Source organism: Perna viridis, chromosome 9 (genome assembly GCF_037379345.1).
Source record: "Perna viridis isolate PV_CMFRI_1.1 ecotype Kerala chromosome 9, ASM3737934v1, whole genome shotgun sequence".
In the NCBI taxonomy this organism is placed as follows: Eukaryota; Metazoa; Mollusca; class Bivalvia; order Mytilida; family Mytilidae; genus Perna; species Perna viridis.
In genome coordinates, this window is record NC_142453.1 from 32,372,290 (window position 1) to 32,391,819 (window position 19,530).

General features: G+C 32.3%; 1 pseudogene across 1 annotated transcript; it reads right to left on the reverse strand.

Moving 5' to 3' along the window:
- Nucleotides 1-1,086: 1,086 nt before the first annotated feature.
- LOC148607859 (carbonic anhydrase 1-like) lies at nt 1,087-14,029 on the reverse strand (annotated as a pseudogene). The gene is made up of 9 exons (XR_015915392.1): nt 13,849-14,029; nt 12,668-12,697; nt 8,199-8,369; nt 7,589-7,740; nt 6,295-6,387; nt 4,534-4,597; nt 3,969-4,126; nt 3,218-3,551; nt 1,087-1,319 (listed from the first exon to the last, which is right to left on the reverse strand). The product of XR_015915392.1 is annotated as a carbonic anhydrase 1-like (transcript).
- Nucleotides 14,030-19,530: the final 5,501 nt, after the last annotated feature.

Consider the following 19,530-nt stretch of genomic DNA (forward strand, 5'->3'; position numbering starts at 1 on the left):
AAGCCTATATCTATATATTAATCATGGATTACAATCAAGTAAATAAAAAGATTTCTCATAGTTGTCATTTTTATATAACTTTGTGCTCCTAGAACAATCTCACTTTTCCCAAAATTCTCGAATATCCAATTTTAAGCAATCAGATTTGTCAAAATTTCAGTTCAGGAAATATTTGAGGAAATCTTCAATTTCTGATATTTTATGAAACCCATGCTTGGTCGACATGGACATGGGCGCTATTCTTTACTGATTACTTTTCAAAAGCATTATAATTATAGTTTATGCTTTATAGGTCTCTGGTCGTATTAAATACTGAGCCTGTTTTAAGTTTACCTGTCTATCCTTTACACCAGAAAATGTATTTCGTGATAAATAATGTATATCAGAAAACCTTTATGATATGTACTTGCGACAACTTGAATGTTAAAGCGATGTTACCACAGTTAAAACGTAAACAGAAGAAGATTTTAAGGGGGAAAAAGACTAGACCAAGGCAACAAACAGAAAGCAATACATAATTCGAATGAAATAAAAGACTACACAATGATACTAAAGACTAATTACAAGGAAAAGTTCATTCCGATGGAACAAGGCTTGTCCAAGCGTACAATTCTATTAATTGTCGATCAAAGTCGATATGACCCTGTTCCAGAAGTCGGAACTTGTCGGAAGTCTAGCGTGATACATAAGTCTGCGTAGTGACGACAAACCCTGGCGTAACGTATGAGTTGTGATATGAAACTCCATACGCAGGTGCTGAAGGGATGTTGCCAAACATGAAAGAAAAGTTGACAATTCCGATTGTTTAAAAATTTAAAATTTTTAAATTGCAAATTGATATAGGTTGGGAATCCGTAAGGGAGAAAGATTGACGTTGATAAAATCTTCTCTTATATCTTTTCTAATTTTTTCCTGTATGTAGTCGTGACATTAGTGATAAAGTTACATTGTTTTTTTTATCTTTTTGTGAGAAAAACTTTCGTTATTTTGAGTACCAAGGAAGGGAGATTAAAGTTGACAGCGGAAAGCGATGTTATGTTCAGCTCATTCCCTTTGTATAAGAATATTTCAAATAACATGTACAACTAAGTCTTCATCGCTCACATTTATTTATATTTCTTGTAAGTTATATAATTGTAACGTTATTTCGTAACGTTATATCTAAGATCGTCTTATCCATACTAATACAATGTCTAAGCACATATGTTGAAGCGACTTCTTTTGCTCTTTCTTCCACTTTGTTTTCTGTGTGATTTATAGGTTGTCCAGAAGTTAGGTATGTTCCCATAAGCATATGAATTTCTGAGCTGTCTTTCGTACTACAAGAATAATTTGGTAACATAAACAACAGAAATAACAAAAAATTAATAAATAGCACATGCTGCACTTCTAAAACACTTGATTTAAAAACAAAGACATAAAACTGTTTTGGATTGTCCGTGAAGGTTGATCAGAGACTATTTTGACATTATTTTAAGAGTAATCAAGGGAACCAAGATTCTTACTTTCCCCATTTTTTTGCTTCCTTAGGACTTGATATTAAAGCTGCTGATATGAAGTTACTTCTTGGAACAAATGTACAGCATACTGAAATCTGCAATATTTGTGTTATTTGCCAAACATGTAAGTGATTTTTAATGGCTTCCTTCATTCAATTTTTTTTCTATATTTTTCGGTTACTTTTCTGAGGTCAGTATTTTAGATAACATGTCATGATAGCTAACCCTACATGAATTGGATAAAAATTAATAATTTTGATATAAGTTTTTGGAACAGATCAATGCAGGCAATTTTAATTCTTTTTCCTTAAGAGTAACTACAGGAGCTAAGATTTGAATGGAATCAAAAGAATACGTATCCTGGATAAAGACTAAACAGAAAAAAAACCACACGCATACAAAAAATCTAAAAAGTAAGAAAAGTACATGATGACGCTGTACTCCACTTAAAACCGGAAGCGTGGACTTGGTGCACTAGTAGGTTAAGCGTCCTCTGATTTCTAGAAATACACAACGAGTTGCTCATAAAAATAAAAACGCACGTAGTTTATAATGACGACTTTAACACATCAGTAGTAATGACTTTAAACTTGTAGCAACCTAACCTTGTGCATGCAGCCTTATTTTAAGGCGTCTAGAACAGTCCCTATTGTTTCGGCAAACAAAAGCCAAATGTAGCATTTTTTATATGAAAACATATACGCGGCTGCATAAGGAATGTTGCCACAGATGAATGGAAAGTTTACCATACAGAATGATTCTTCGCGTTTGTTGTATAGTTTGGTAATTAATTTTCCCTTTTCATCGGTCTTTTAGTGTAGATATTAGATATTCATTTATAGTGTCTGTAGTGTCCATTACATGTATCACAGCTTGGAGAAATATCGTCGTATATAATCCCCGAACCCCAAGTTGGACTGTTTAAAAATAATACGTCATCAATATACTGAAAACTGATTTTTGTTTTTAAATCTGGGTAAACAATGTTCCATTTATTGGATAAAATGCGTTAAATAGCACCATGGCAAACCATTTTCGTAAAATTTTCGGACAAGATTCAATCGCACCAAGTCACTCAAAAGGGGGATGAAATATTATTATTCATCGGGGTGTTGACTCATATCAGTTTATGTAAAAATGTAGGAATATCACACGACTTGCTCAATGATTTTGATCATGAATTGACATGGATATATTAATCAATAATAACTATGTATGATTATACAGTGCAAAATAAGGAAACAATTGATATCATTTATTACCAAAAATATTTACATGTTCTAGAAAAAAATAGTTGAATCTAAAATATAACAAATATTTTTTTACTTGTAAAACACTCTTTGGTTTGTTTACCAGAATTGGTAGTAAAAATTTAAAATTCAATGATATTTCTGACATTAATTATTCAGTGTTTCAATTTCAGAAGTCATACGTTTTTGATTGGTCAATAAAATTTTATCCCATGAGTTATCCCATGGACATCGTTTTTAGTCACTGACGTCATCAGTTTCTTTATGGTCTACACTTTTAAATTTTGAAACGAGAATTAAATTATGAGTAATGACTTTCATATTTTTCTGTCTATTTGTAATAACCTTAATGCCCAAGTTGCACGCATAGAACTAGTCTGATCTGCATGTTATTTAGTGTGCACCGCGTAATTGAGGTAATTTCAACACAGACAAACAATATAAAATCCATTTCTTTAATAGACTTACCACTTTATCACTTCCAAGACCGTTAATTATCGATCTCCCATAGTGAGGTGAAAAAAAAATATTTAGATGCATATCGAAACGGGCTTTTACTACGTGGCAAAATATATGGCCAAAATCCTAGCCTCTCCCCATCTAACACTTCTGCTATACATTCAAGTAAGCTAAGGGATGACTGAGAACTGCTAGATTGCCCGTTAGGTCTTGAGTATGCCAGTCCTCTGCGGTCATTGGTGTAAACGGTTCTATCATTTAAAGGTTGAGTTGGTCTAAAGTTATCTGAGATGGCCACGAACCTTTGTATGTGTCTATCAGACAACAAACGAAACTGGTTTATCTACAATCAAATGCACGCAAAGAAATGATGAAGTAATAGTTTAACGCGTTTTATTGGATCCTTACAACATCTTATAACTATTTATTTGACAACACAAAAAATAACGAATTAAGATGGTTTCAACTTCTTACTTAATGAATACAGAATTCATTTTTTAGCTAGTTATAATCGACAGAAAGTCACTCAAATTTTGTATTAATTCATATATACTTTTAGAGTATTGTTTCAGTGCTACTGGGGATAAGTGGTTTCTCACTAAATACCAAAATTTGTCTTTTTATATGACTATTGTTTTTTTACTTTTTTTGTTTTGGTTTTGGTTTTTGTTTTGTTTTTTTGTATTTTGTTTTTTGGTTTAGTTTATTTTTGTTTTTGTCTTTATACGAGGTAATTACATTTATAAATGGACAGACGTACCTGTCTCTCTGATATTTTGATGTGCTCTTTAAACACCGTCCAAATAACACTCTCGTAACATTGTGGAGTTGTCAGGCCTCCATAGTATCTGTAGAATACATCGGAGTTTTTTGGAAAAAGAGCTGACAAATCAAACGTTTTGATGTCAACGTGATCGTCTGAAAGCATAGTTATTAAACATTTTAGACAATAAGGCTTATTCATTATATTGAGTATGGTGGATGTTTTGAATGCTTTGTGAGTCTTTTGATTTGTTAAGTCATTTTTTTTTCAATCGGTAAATGTCAGATAGTGTTTATGATTTTTTTTTAACTATGTGACAACTCTTAAGGCAATGATGATCAATTTGTACAAAAGAAAATTTATAACAAAACATGGAAGTATATTTTTGATAGCAGATTATCATGCCCTTTTTATAAATAAGTTTCTCCTCATATTTGCGGATTAAGTCTGTATTATGTTTCACAAAATGAATGTTGACAGAAAAACCTTAGCGTTAACATAGATTGAGACTGTTTTTATTCTATGTTTAAACACGTTTTAGTGATAACAAAGTCGTACACACCTTTGTGGCGGATTTGGCTCAGATGACTTATGACTTCTTCAAATGCTGGGTTGTCATTTCCAATCTTTAAGTGGAAGAATGATCAATAATGCATTTAAAACATACTGTATCAAGTTCCGTTTTAGAAAGGATGAGCATTAAATATTATGCAGCACATGATCTCATTTTTTTATATTTAAATACGTTTACTGATAGGGTCACAACGTGATTGAGATAACCAAATTGTACAAGATGGCACGGGACCTTTGACTTTAACTATTGACCAAACTTTACGACAAACGTGATGACTTTTCATTTAGAATTATCAACTTTTCTTTAATCTGTGGCAACATCCCTTCAGTACCTGCGTATGAACTGTTCATATCACAACTCATACGTTATGTCAGAGCTTGCAAAAACTACGCAGACTTTTTGTATCGCGCTAGAACTCTAACAAATAGGCTTCTGGAACAGGGTTACGTTGCTACAAGATTGAAGTCATCACTACAGTAGTCTTATGGTCGTCATCATGAACTCGTTGATCGTTATGGTGTATCCATCTGCACTGGGTCATAGTTTTCCTTTCCTCGTTTGGCTCCCCTGACTTGACTTTTTATGAGCAACTCAGTGGATGTTTCTATAAAAGCAAAGGATGCTTACCCTACCGGTGCACCTGGTTAATTTGCTTTTGTTACTTTGTATTTATTCTTTTAGTTACTTTATGCTCTTTGTTGTGTATGTCTGTTTTCCTTGCTGGTATATGTCCGTGGATTACATTCATTTGATTACGCTATAACCTTGATTACTTTTAAATATACAAAAAGACCTGGTGATCATTATTACATATTTACTGATATGTTTTTTTTTTTCTGTTCCCGCTTTAGAAAAACAATGTATAACTGTTCGTTGAGTGTTATTATTCGTGGTTTTCTTGAATAAGCCAGAACACGAAATTGGATTCCAAACGAACGTGTTTCCCATTGATGTGTTACTGAAATCCTCAAAACCACGAATTCAAGACTCCACGAACTTGTGTTTCATCCGTAATACACACGAAAATTGGTATTCATGAATTGAATTTCTTTAAAGTATATTTCATTGTTTAATCATTAATGCGCAGGGGAGTTACGCCATCATTCTTCACGCTTCCGTTTCCGGTACTTTTTTTAACCTCTGTTTTACTATGGTTTGTGTTGTTTTGTTAGCTGGGTTAATTGTTAGCTCGATTAATTAGAAAATTACATGTATTACCCCTTTGAATGAGGTATTTTGTAGTTGATTAAATACCAGAAAGTCATATTTGATAAACACATGGAAAATCCGGTTTCTGTATTTTCTCTCAAGTCAAAATAAATCAAGTTGTGTATTTTGGTCAGTATACATACAATTATTTATACACTTTATGTTTTAAAAAGTAACTATGACTTCGCAAATATGATAATATTGATAAACCGTTACCAGCGAAAAAGATTCAAACATTGATTGTAAAAGAATATGGACATTTTACATGCTATCTTATCCTTCGAAAACATCAATAATTGAGTGCACACAAATACAAGAATAAGACTAATGCAATGGGAACAATAATCTACCAACTCTTTTCACATTAAAAACATTAAATACATATTCCAAAAATTAATGTTTACTTTATAGAAAATCTTATTGGTCTAAGATTGCCGAAAACGCACATAAATGGCAATGTATCTGCCATTCAATATTATATTGAATTAATTAGTCAGATTAAGTTGTTTTAATTAGTATCTACCGTAGGTCAAAGAGAACATCAAAGAGAAACGCAAGAACCGCTAGTCCGCCATATTCATTCTGGGCCTTTTCAAAACTAATGAATCTTGCAGAATACGTAACAACATGCATCTGAAAATAATAAATTAATTAAAATAATGCATTTTATCTATGATTTCAAAGTAATGACAAATTTCTCTGAAAAACGTATCAGAGCAGATAACTTTTTACCGTTGTACTAACACTCTTTTTTCTAAATCTAAATAAATAGAATCAATATCATATGCTTGTTACTGAACATTTGGTTGCAAAGATGACTACACTCTCTCGCCACGTGTTTAAGAAACAAAAATGGCTCATAGTAATTTTAGATATACATATCGTATTAAACTAGCATCTTGAAAACTAAAAAAACTGGCAATTTTCAAATGCAAAAGGGTAAGCATGGAGGAGAAGTGTACAATTACCCTCTCAGAGAACATTATGTAACACATACTTGTTTTTGTTTGTTTCTTTTTTGTTAAAGTTTACATTTGAATGTATGAATGAAGATTGTACCTGTTTAATGTTTTCATGTCAGGATTTGGCTATGTACGTGGATTTTGATGTCTCGGTATTGTCTCATCATTGCCTTTATTTTGATGTCTCAGTATAGCCTTTATTTTGATGTCTCAGTATAGCCTTTATTTTGATGTCTCATCATTGCCTTTATTTTGATGTCTCAGTATTACCTTTATTTTGATGTCTCATCATTGCCTTTATTTTGATGTCTCAATATAGCCTTTATTTTGATGTCTCAGTATAGCCTTTATTTTGATGTCTCAGCATAGCCTTTATTTTGATGTCTCATCATTGCCTTTATTTTGATGTCTCAGTATAGCCTTTATTTTGATGTCTCATCATTGCCTTTATTTTGATGTCTCAGTATTACCTTTATTTTGATGTCTCATCATTGCCTTTATTTTGATGTCTCAGTATAGCCTTTATTTTGATGTCTCATCATTGCCTTTATTTTGATGTCTCAGTATAGCCTTTATTTTGATGTCTCAGTATAGCCTTTATTTTGATGTCTCATCATTGCCTTTATTTTGATGTCTCAGTATTACCTTTATTTTGATGTCTCATCATTGCCTTTATTTTGATGTCTCAGTATAGCCTTTATTTTGATGTCTCATCATTGCCTTTATTTTGATGTCTCAGTATTACCTTTATTTTGATGTCTCATCATTGCCTTTATTTTGATGTCTCAGTATTGCCTTTATTTTGATGTCTCAGTATTACCTTTATTTTAATGCTAAATGGTTTTTACAATTTAGTTCCGTTAAGTATTTACCTCCATAGGAAAGAACTTGCCATTGATATCATGTTCTGAACCTCTTGAATCAATAGAGCCCCAGTGATAATGCCACTGTTTTACAATATATCGACCTGGAATACCGCCTCCTTTGATATACAGCATGTTACTTCCTTCTACGTCAACTACAACTGAATTAAGAATTTAGAACGTAATGTTTACATTTGTCTTAAAAAAAGTATAATTTCATTTCTGTGCAATTTTGAAAAAAAAACATTCATTCACTTAAAAACTTACAAGACATTACAATGATTACTGCACTTACAATTTTTACCTTAGATATATTATTCATAAGAATTAACAATTGGTGAAAATAAGCACCAGTTTTCGCTTAACAGGTTCTTTTTGTCATTGTTTCTCAGTTACATATACATGTATTTGAAAATTTAAATGGCATGTAACCAAATTAAGACTCACTGTGCTTTGATTGATTCAAATTTAAATTCATTTTTATTCGAGCGAAAGTATTTTATACAAAAATCTACAATATCTTTTTTTTTTCTTTGTGTGTGTGTGTGTGTGTTTAACACTTTTAATCAAATTACTTTTAAAATTTACTATTACTTATTATTATTGAAATACAATGTACCTGTATGTCCGTTATTCTCCATTGTCAGTCTTACGTTGTTAATTGAATGCAAATCAGAAAAATCGAAAAGACCCAGCCGTTTATCCACCTTGGCTTTCCTTGTCTGAATGTTGATAGGTGATTGTTTTCTACCATTACATGTGGGGTAAACTAGGGGCCAACACGCAGGCCCTTAAAATAGAAATGTAGGAGGAGGAGTAATATAGGTCTTACTGTGGTACAACAAATAGAGTCAACGATATAATATTAAGGTAAAAAAAAAGAATAATAATAATAAACTTTTAATCTTTGTTGATAACCATATTTGCTAAAACTGTGGCAGAAAAAATTAAAATTAATGTTTTTTTTTATTAATGTTGTAGTCGTTAAGGTTATTTGGAACGCATACGCATATGCCAGACCACTTGTGCATATGTACTTTACTCTAGATGCCCCTATGGCCAGACCATTCGTGTATGGTCTGTGCAATTTGCGAAGTGTAGAAGTTCAAGGCAATCAAGTTTTTCACCAACTTTATTAAATGTCAATATTCAAAAATACGATGGTTTTGTTAACTTGGCCTCTGGAAGAAGGGAATGAAATTGAAATAGGTGTGATTGTTTTAGTGATGTAAGAACAAATGATTAACCTTTTTCCAAAGCATTCGATATGTGTACAATATACGATTTGGTTTGAATGTTTTGATAAGTATTCTACGAAACGCATTCCTACATGTTTTTAATTAATTGTATGATTAATAATTAACAGATTTGATTTTTCAGCTATTTAAACCCCAATACATTTGTATGCAAATATGAGCCACGTACGATCTAACTATTTGTTGCACTATTCTACCAAAGGACTTCGATTCCATATGGATATGAAAATTTCGGATTTTACTGATAATATTTCGTGTTTCTTTTTAAACAATAAGGTCAATACATTCACCTGTACATCTTGGAGTTGATTTAAATGTGGTATGGCGTTTTGAGATGTATACGATGTTTGTAAAGTATAAAACAATATCGGAAAAAAAAGCATATATTTAAATGAAATAGTATGGACCATAACATGTATCATACACCCCCCCCCCCTTAACAATCCACGAATTCATGATGACGACAAATACAATTTCTGTACATATGACTGACTTCAATTTTGTAAAAATGTAACCCTGTTCCAGACGCCTACGCGTAAGAGGTCAAGCACGATACAAAAAGTCTGCGTAGTAAGGCAAGCTCTGGCATAACGTACGAGTTGTGATATATAAACTATATATGCAGGTATTGACGAAATGTTGCCACAGATGAAAGGAAATTAAAGTTCACAATATGGAATGAAATGTCGTCACGTTTGTCGTATAGTTAGGTCAATAGTTTTCCTTTTTCATCGATTTCTAAGTGTTCAAGATATTAGGCTGACTTTACTGTGTCTGTAATATCCGTTATCTCAAGTTCTATGCGGTAGATTTGATGTATAAAACCCAATACCAGGATCGTTTAACAAAAGTACTTCATCTGTATAGCGGAAGCTAAGATCAAATAATCTGGCTAAAAGATTTTCCTTCCTTTCGAACAAATCAGCTATAAAGTCAGCCTCATAAGAGGGGAGGAATAAGTCAGCTAGAAGAGGAGCACATTTTGTTCCTATTAGAATGTATACCGTCTGATATAAAAAAAAAAACAACACCTCCACCACACTAGAAAAAAAATCCAGCATTTTGAAAGAGTAATCAAGGGAACCAAGATTATAGCGATAATCAAAAGAATATAATCCAGGGACAAAGACCAGACATGGAAAACAGACATACACAACAAAGAACATAAAGTAACTGAAATCATACATACAAAGTAGCAAAAGTAAATGAGCAACTCGGACTCCACTAAAAACTGGGAGCATGGACCAGGTGCACCGGTAGGGTAAGCGTCCTCTGCTTTTCTAGAAACACCCACCGAGTTGCTCATTAAAAGACAAGTCCGGGATAGACAAACGAGGAAAGGAAAACTATGGCCCGCAGTTTTCATGGTGCTGATGGATACACCATAACGATCCACGAGTTCATGATAACGGCCATAAAACTTCTGTAGTGATGACTTCAATCTTGTAGCAACATAACCCTGTTCCAGAAGCCTATTTGTTAGTTTTCTAGCGCGATACAAAAAAGCGTGATATGAACACTCCATACGCAGGTACCGAAGGGATGTTGCCACAGATGAATGGGAAGTTGACAAGTCTGAATGAAAAGTCATCACGTTTGTCGTAAAGTTTGGTCAATAGTTTTCCTTTACCATTGATTTCTAAGTGTAGGTCAAGATATGAAAGCAATTTGGTGGTAAATTTTGTAGATTTAGTTATTTAGCGTCGTATTTGTGTAGAGTTTAAGAATCCAGTATATACATGGTAGATCACAATCATCTTCTTTCATTGAGAGAGCAAACGGATAGAACGAATAGATGATTTTTCACCATCTTTTCTATCTCTTCTTTGGAGATTGTGGTAGCAATATAGGTCTTACCATTGCTATTATTTTCAACCTCTACGTCTGATAGTAGATTGAATGTAATGCGTTTTGCAGACAAAAACATTTTTATTCGTTTTTATGTTGCTTAAATCATCCGTAGGGACCATATTTGAATAGAATAGTTTTTGCAAGAACAGTCTACTGGTTTAGCCACGAAGTCCTCAATCTCAAAGTCCTTCAATAGCTTTTATGAATGAAAACGTTGCATGCATTAGGATAAGCATATGAATATGAAATAATCGGTATTGATTTGTCCATGAAATATGGAAGGATTTTGTTGTTTACTTTTTTGTAATGGAGGATAGATGCCAAATTAATTGCATCTATATCTTTGTAGACAAACGGTAGTGGAAAAAATGATCGTTTTTCTTCATCTTGACCATTTACACAAAATGGTTTAAAGGGTCTATGGAGACTTCATGCATCTTTTATGATATCCAATGGCGATAACAATGACTCCTTATCCGTTTTGAATTTTTGCCAAATAAATTCCTCACATTTACTTAGTAGGTATATTGCCTTGAAAGATTTCCTATATTTATGATATTGACATCGCACCCAAAAAGTATTACACTACCTAGTTTGTGTATCCAGTATTTTTTTCTCTTTCCCTACGATAGCATTTACTTAGGACATGCCTGTTCGTTGAATGGTATATTTGTTTTTCGAGAATACGAACTTTCATAGAGCGGATTATATGATCCTGATGATTTATATTTTAATAAATTGTAGATACTTTGTTGGTATTAATTCCCAAACGATGAACGCACATTCATTTGTTTAATCGTTCTTGTATTTCACCGACGACATATACTATACCGTATTAGTTACATCACAATCCGTAGTTTAAGTACTTAAAGTTCGTCGATTTGTAACTTACGTCATTCTTGCGTGAAAGGTTTTGTTCGTAAGGGTACTATTGAAGAAAGAGTCGGTTGTTAGAATGTTAGCATATTTTGAAAGAAGTTTTAATTCCGCATTTTGAAATAATGCAATGGGTTTCGTCTTCATTGTAATCAAATGTATCATTTTAAATGGTTAAATTAGTTGTGACTATATTCTGCATTTAGATTTACGAAAAAGGTCCTTGGTTTAAAGCGATTTTTTTTTCATAGAAAACGATTTAATAGAAAAAAAAATAGTTCCTTTGCAAAATTTCTACAACCAAGTAAGTGGTTTGAATATCTAAAATTTCATATATAAATACATTGATGATTGGAAAAGGTGATAAAGATCATATTTATTATTATGGTATATAAAACCGCAACTTGTCTAAGTATCTAGCAAACACAAAATTTCCCTTGTAACTTAATCAGTGAGAGGATTGCTCCCTTTAATATGAAATATACATGCTGTACAACTCAGAAGAACAACATCATGTTCTAAAAACTAAACTTCAATCTTTTCCATAAAGAGTATTTTTGCTTTTGCTCAATGCTTAACCCAGCCCTTTAAGCAAATTAGAACAGAACATCGGATACATTCCACAGATTTTATTTTATTCCATTTTTTGTGAATGTTGATATGCAATTTGTTGTTGTTTCTTGTTTATCTGAGTGTAACGTAATGCTTAGGACTAGCCATGTTTGATTTTTATAATTAACCTGTTACATTTGTAGCAGGTTAATGATGTTTTCTTGAAAAAAAAATGTACTTGCAAACAGATCGTCGAGTCATTTAGGTGTGATGGTACCAGTTGTATGTACAATTTACTAAGTTTTTCAACGTTATTTCAAGTTCTTTTTTTTAAACTATCAATTTGGATTTTCAAATTAGACCAATTTTCCTTTAAAATGGAAATTCAGTGGGTAAAAGAGTTATCAAGAGAACCAAGGTTCTAGCGGAAATCAAACGAATGTAATCTAGGGACGAAGACCAGACGGGGAGAACAGACACAAAGAACAAAGAACACAAAAAAATTCCAACAAACGCAAAACTATGTTTAAGCTTAAAATTAGAGAAAACTTACGAATACCGTCGTGGTAACCCCAATCTGTTCCTACAAATTACAGATAGAAATTTGATTAACTTGAGTAAATATTTTTAATTTATGATACGTAATATATTTGTAAAGAACAAGAACTCCGATTTGAATTATATTATATTATTATATTATATTATATTGTTTCTTGTATGTTTTTCTTGGTTAAAGATTTCCCTTTTTTGCAACACTAGTTATCAATTTAAAACAAGCAATAGAAAAAAACGTGACCAAAATTAACCTAATAAAACAAGAGTACATATTAAAACCAATTAATATCCACAAATAGGCAACCGGTGTTTTATTGCGCTATATTTACGTAATGGATGTTAACTATATATTTGCATAATTATATTTAGTCATTTAGTGGTACTTGGATGGCAATTTCACGATATATCTCTATATTTGTCATGTTGTAACTATTTTGATGGCTTACGTTTGTTACGATATAATTATCTCTTAATTAATTTAAAGCAGATTTTTTTAAGTATAATTTTTATGTTTACACGCAGTTATTACCGGATCTAAATAAAGTAAATGCATTATACACAATTTCTATTGCAGTAATATATCAATGCTGCGACACCATTAATGCAGATGATTTGTAACGGTACAAACTGCTTTCCTTAGTCAGGTTGTGATGCGTAGAATCGTTAAATAAAACAAAAAAAAAACAATTATTTATGCTGCAAATTAAAACTTATATAATTTGGGTTCAGACAAGTCTGACTATTGGGTTTGTAAATACCTTCGATTACCTTTTGGCCCACCGGCAGTGGCATCGACCCAGTGGTTATTAAATACAAAAATACGAATCATATAGTTGTAAATTTCGATATGATGTACACATGTTTCAAGTAGTAACCTCACAGCGTTAGAATCAAATATGAACGAAAAATACAAAGCAAGGTCTTAATCAAAAATTAATTGTATACACAAAGTACTCAAATCCATCATCAAAAGGTTCTACCTTGTACAGTACAAAGTATGAAGCCTCGGTTTTCTAAGACAATTAATGAATTGTGAAGAAATGGACTTTGTAAAACAAGTGATTTAATTTGTTTTTACACTTATTTGGTGTAGCAGGATATACAAACAAAGGTTAAAACATGTGTAAAGATTATTATTCAATTTTAGGAGATATTTATCAGTCTGAAAATACATCTTACCTGCACCTCCAAACACGATTGGAGAGTCAGCTAACAGTATCAGAATGACAGAAACAACTGAGTAGGCCACCATAATGGGCTATGATTATGCTCTCCTACGTGTACCTCTAATAAGTAACACTATTCCAAATCTCCACAATGCAGTAGTTTATAAAGGGAAAGATATTGTGTATTGTATACGTTCTGTACATGAATAATTAACTTACTGTAATATATTAGGATTACAAAAAAGAAACAAGGATATGGTTTGACTTCTGTAATCATGTTTCGCATAAATTAATATGCATTGTTCAGAATGTACTATTCATCAGCCCTCTTATTCTAAGACTGTCTTTTAACATTATTTTTTAAAGAATAGTAGATACGAAAATAAATACCATTGATATAAATATTGCTAATTACGGTATGCTGTATACGTTTTTCAGGGTATAACCTCTTATCAGAAGCATTACATGTAGAACCAAATATCTGTTAAGCTAAAAATATTGTGTGCAAGCAATACTAAAAACAAAATTGGAAATTCATTAAAAGGAGGCCAAATTCAGCACCCATAAGTTTTACTTGTGAATGTAAAGGAGATGTATTACTGTAGCCCCATGTCCCACGTAAGAAATGTAGCCTTGGTGTTTAGAATAATTAATTCGTCAGAGCTACATAAACAAGACAGCCTTGTAATGACTTTTGTTTTCCATTCGTAACGTCCCTTACTAGGTGCCATTATGCTAGCATCTCCATTATGCATCTCCAGTCATTTTTATCTCAAAAGCGGACCAATTAAATGAAAAACTGGTTATTTGATTAGTAACTGTTTCCGATCAAGAAATTAAACTGGATTTGGTGGGTTTTCAGCATGCATGATTCACCTTCTGTCTGATATTTATAAAGACTGCTACGTAAGAACTCAGATGTCAAATAAGCTTCAGAAGAAGGTACAGCCTTTGTTAACATAATCAGTGTATATGTTCTATGGTCATTATGACAATTTAGATTGGCCAATATAAAGTTCCCATCTCAGAGGTTTCGAGATGTCGTCAGTCAAATTTCACGTCTTATCAGATTAACAAAACACAGAATTTTGACACTTACTCTCTGCATTAATAAAGATCATTTGACATACTGTGCCGAATGAGCTAGAAGAGAGAGTGTTTAAAGGGCTTCTAGAGTTAGGTCATATGACTCACTAATGTATTCTGTTCATTGCAATTTTTAATCGAACAGCCGTCAGTTTTGGCCGTTGAGTTATGAAGGTTTGGTAGAACGTTTTGGTTGACTCCAGATAGTTTAGCTTCTAACTGATACCGATGTGTAAGGGAAATAACTCAAGCAAGATTCAACTTCTAGATCAAAGTCGTCAGCTTCGAACTGCTCTGACATCTATGGCAACACCGTCTGCAAAGGTCCACTGCCCTAGACCATTCGACCAGCTAGGCTATATAAAAATATAGCTTTCGCTGGTCGAGTTATACTCTGCGTAGGATAAATCTAGAATTGGGCCTAGTACTCGACGCATGGTAGTACGGGTCAGCTTATCTAGATGTTGCTATGTAGGATGAAGGATCAAATTAACGAAACATGTCAAAACACAGTACATTTTGTAATATTATACATACGTCTCAGGATGTGACGACTCTATTCTCTACACTGCTCCATCGGATAAAATACATATATATCGAGGATAGTACAACTTGTTGTCTTTTGTTCTATTTGTTGCAGATATGTACATGTATCATGTATCGACCTTAAGAGTTGAATCCAATTCGAGAGATTCTTATAGTTCGCTTGTTTGTCATATTTTTCAACCACTGTCGCAGGCAAAGGAGGGTTGACAGCTGATTAACATGATTAACCCCGCCACATTCCGAAGCCTGGAACCTGTAATCCCGTGGTTGTTGTTTTTAATGTTCATTGTTATTCCATTTGCATTTTTTGCTATATGTTTTAAGTCGAATTTTGTCTTTTACGAATGATATCACTTGTTTGGACTGTTACAGATTTGCCCATCACTGAAGATTGTAGGGTGACCTGTAGAAGTTGAATTGTTTGTTCCTTGAAATTTGATGGAAATTATACTAACAATTACACTGCAATTTTTCTAATACCATTAACCTAGTCAATTTTATAACTTTCTAACCTTTAAGGGTTACAAAAGTTACTATTTCATAATTTATTATGCTTTCTGCAGCTTTCATTATGTAGCTGCGTTCACAATATGACTTTATCCAGCATGTAACTGTGTCTATCATGCAGAAAATGTGTGACATTATATTGCATCATTTTGTACTCTTGTCAATGCTGTTTATTGCAAATAAGATATCATACCATGTTTGGTTTCAATTCTTTCAGTCATATTGGAAATGTAGCACAGCTTAGAAGTTGCTTGACTAAAACAAAGTAATGATAAAAAAGTTGAAATAATATGTTCTAAAATTTCGTAGGGGCACACAAGAAGTTTAGCATGTACTGCACGATAGAGAGAATACAAATGGGATGTCCTTTAATTCAGCTTTTACCGAAGAAAATGTTTTTCTTCAAATGGAGTGACGACTAATGTCTTAAACGTAGGTTGAACCAGGGACAGGATTTTTCTAATGATGAATCAGGACAGATAATTTATGAATGAAATTATATCTATGATCTATTTGATTGTGAGATTTGTCTCACTGTTCTCCCTGAGAAGTAATTTGTTTTGACAAGTTTGAAAATATAGTAGTTATGAATTGCTAATCGATAATGGTATTTCATCCGTATCCGTATCCGTAGCTAAAAAGTAGTAATTTAGAAAAAAAATAATAATAAGTTTCATCGTCCAATTTGTAACATTATTTCAGTCCTGAGAGGGACAAAATTATACAGGTTCACATCTGTAATAACTATAATTATTTTAATAGTGGTATTACCTCTAACTACAATTTCTTTCAATAATGACACTCTTTTGTTATCAATACATATGACGGACCAAGTTTTGGGCTTATTAAACTAACCAGCTGCTATTGTAGATTTGACAAATACTCACCCGTGAAAAAGAAACATGCATAAGAGAAGCATATTGAAATAATTACTTCTATCTTTTTCACATTGCACAAATATCTTGTATATCATATTGAAAAAGATACCTCACTTTATGTTTATTCCTTTTTTCATTAAATCAGACGTGGCGTTAATTTGAAGTCTAATTTTTCCTATATGTTTAAGTTTGGTCGAAGTTACTTAAAAGATTTACATACAATATTTAATTTGAATTTTTTACTCTATTTAAAACATAAGAGTAACTTTGGTTTTATTTTACCAAACAAATAAAAAAAGGGGAAAATTTTCAGCAATTTACCATATAAAAACTTTGATTTTGCAAAAGCGTATAATTCATTGATGATAAAATGATATTATATGGATAATTTATGAGTACAAAACCAAATTTAACAAAGGATAAGGGTACATTAGGCTCTCTAGTGCCTACCAGAAGAAGTGGAATTATCTCCCTTTAGAAAATTCAATTTTTTTTTATTTTTTGAACTTAAAACAATTTGTTTTATCTTCCCTTTTAACAAAATAAAAAAACAATATGTTTTCGTTTACAAACGAAATAAAGAAATCTATATGCGTATTCAATCAGTATATGTTGAATAGCGTAAAAAACAATTACACCTTGATGTTTTATTTGACACTATTTGTTTGATTTATATAGTTACGGTTTGTTCGGGTTAGGATTGTAAAACCAGGCAGCGACATTTTTCCCTTCTGTCTAATGTAGATATATCTTGTAAGCAAGCAATAATTTCTGTCTCCTGTTCCGTAAATTAGTGTTTTTCAACAAGTATTTACATATTTTAAAACACGTTTATATAAAATTCGGTGATATCGAGAGTATTCCGCTGAAATCGGAATCAACAGAGAAGAGAAAAAATACAGATCATGTGTTGCCATTGCCTTCTCAAATACATACAGGTAGTAGCGATGCATGAGTGACTATATCTTCAAATAAACAGTTAAAAGTCACAGATGTTTCTTTCTTGTGCTTAATGACAGACAGACAGAGAGAAAGACAGATCCCTGCTGCGCCGTGTTTAATATTTTCTTAATCAGTAATGTAGGTAAAACACAATAAGCAGGTATATGTATAATTCAATGCTGATAAACTTATCATTACTTTTAGCAAAAACTAATGCTTATAAAATTGACGACAAATAGTTATTGTCTGTATCACTAACAATATGAGCTGTTACACTACACAAACAAAACTACAGAAACGTTAAATGTTCCGTGACTTATGATTAAACAGTTCAATTTTTAGGATACTAGTACGTGTACTAAGGGTAGATGAAAAATGGACTCCCAGAGATCTGACATGTTCTTCATACCGTACCATAATTTCAGAATTTTGAAGAAAAAAAAATTTATTCGAGTTTTCAGTGATAAAACTTCAGCGACTATACATTTGTAGGTTTTTTCCCCCAAAATGAATTTATTTTCAGTCATTCAAAACAAAATCATTTCAGTTGAAACATAAGTTTATTCTGTTATTTTTATCATGGTTGGGACAAATGAAATTACAATTCAATAAAATACATTTTTGGAAATAATTGCAAAGTATTTGTAATGGAAAGAATTCTTCTCAAGACAAACGCCGATATGCAATCTACATGTTGTACTGGAAATTTATTGTTTAGAGTTTGATGTAGACATCTTGACATAATTCTACTTATGTATAATTGTATGATGTTATATTTATAATGTTGTATATATACTATCTAGCTGCATCTTTTTTTATGCAACTAAAATCCAACGTTTGTTGATCGTTGGATCGTTATGGTATATCCATCAGCACCATGAGAACTGATGATTTATTCAACGAGTCATAGTTTTCCTTCCCTCGTTTGTCTACCCCGGACTTGACTTTTTATGAACAACTCAGCGGGTGTTTCTAGAAAAGCAGAGGACGCTTACCCTACCGGTGCACTTGGTCCATGCTCCCAGTTTTTAGTGGAGTCGGAGTTGCTCATTTACTTTTGATACTTTGTATGTATGATTTTAGTTACTTTATGTTCTTTGTTATGTATGTCTGTTTTCTATGGCTTGTCTTTGTCCCTGGATTACATTCTTTTGATTACCGCTCTGACCTTGTTTCCCCTGATTACTCTATCATTCAGGGTAGTTTAAGTGTGAAAGAAGATGGTGCCGTTTGCTATTTAGTAGCATTTTCTTTTCTGTTACATTTCTTCTGTTTCACCAAGATAAATAGATCCACACAGAGTACCCTGTAGATAATAATTCAGGTTTTTATAGTTTAAACATTTATTAAGCCAATGATAAGTACAACATATCAATTACATTAGTGCTTGTTAATTATAGGGATTTGGTAACAAGCTCGGTTTGGCTTTTTTTAAAAAAACACCATCTCATTAGAGTACGACAATAGCAAAACAATATAAATATGTATAGGGTATGCAAGTGCAGCTATATACACTAACCATTACATAACAGTTCGGTATGGGAAAGTGAAGATTTAATAGAGCATCTACTAAAACAATATTGGTAAGAATTGAAAGGGGTAAATACAAGTTGATTTGAAAAGCGTTTCCTTTTCATGATAATTTGTTGAACAATCGAAAAAAACGATTTTGTTTTGTTCGTCATTTTATAAAGATGGACCAAATAATAATAATTTTGTGTCAATTGTGACTGGAA